Source organism: Sinocyclocheilus grahami, unplaced genomic scaffold (assembly GCF_001515645.1).
Source record: "Sinocyclocheilus grahami isolate Dianchi unplaced genomic scaffold, SAMN03320097.WGS_v1.1 scaffold492.1, whole genome shotgun sequence".
NCBI lineage: Eukaryota > Metazoa > Chordata > Actinopteri > Cypriniformes > Cyprinidae > Sinocyclocheilus > Sinocyclocheilus grahami.
In genome coordinates, this window is record NW_015505671.1 from 106,374 (window position 1) to 107,223 (window position 850).

Below are 850 nucleotides of genomic sequence, written 5' to 3' on the forward strand. Positions count from 1 at the left end.
TATTAATTTAGGCTAAATGAAATTAATATTGGGGATTGCTGATTTATCCATTCTGGTGCATTAAAAAAATAATAAATAAAACTAATAAGATAATAAACAAACAGAATTATTTTGTTTAAGTTGTGTACATTTATTTAATGATTACTGCTACAAAATGAAATCAGACCAACTGGGAACTAAAACTCTTTAAAAGTGGATTTCTAAATGTGCCATAAATGTAGAAATGGAAAATAAAACAAAACCTCTCATATAATTTTTAGTTTAACCTGCTGACAAGAACAGATGTTTTTCATGTGTAGGTGGCGTTTAACCTTTAGAAAAATAACAACAAAAATTGACTTTATACAGAGCTGTTTTTGCACCTACTCGTGGAATGTGCCTTGTTTAGTCATGCAAACAGTACAATATCTTCTGCATTTATGTAAAACCTCCTTCAGTCTCGTTTAGTGACTCAAAGACCTTCATAAACACAGCCCAGATCACAGCACTTAACAGCCATGCAGATATTGCAGATCAAACCAAACCACAAGACTGTGCCTCTGTCTCCAGTCTGTACTCTGTTCCCTTTTTACAAAAATACATTTTGAGAGGTAAACTTCCAACAATGTCATGTTAATGATCAAAAATGATCATGCAGTGATGATAAATCTGCACGCGCCATGTGGATGTGAAGTCACTGTGGCAGCCATTGCTGTGGGTGATTGACAGCCATCTGTCTGCTAGGAACAGGTGCGCTGTCACCGTAGCAACCAACGAGAAGCGGCCCTGGCACAAACTGTCAGTGGCACCCCATGGATGCCAGATAAATGAAGACACACACACACACACACACACACACACACACACACAC

General features: G+C 37.4%; 1 protein-coding gene across 1 annotated transcript in view; it reads right to left on the reverse strand.

Annotated features, from left to right (window-relative positions):
- Positions 1–850, reverse strand: part of LOC107554145 (laminin subunit alpha-2-like) — a 268,279-nt gene that overhangs the window by 94,274 nt on the left and 173,155 nt on the right.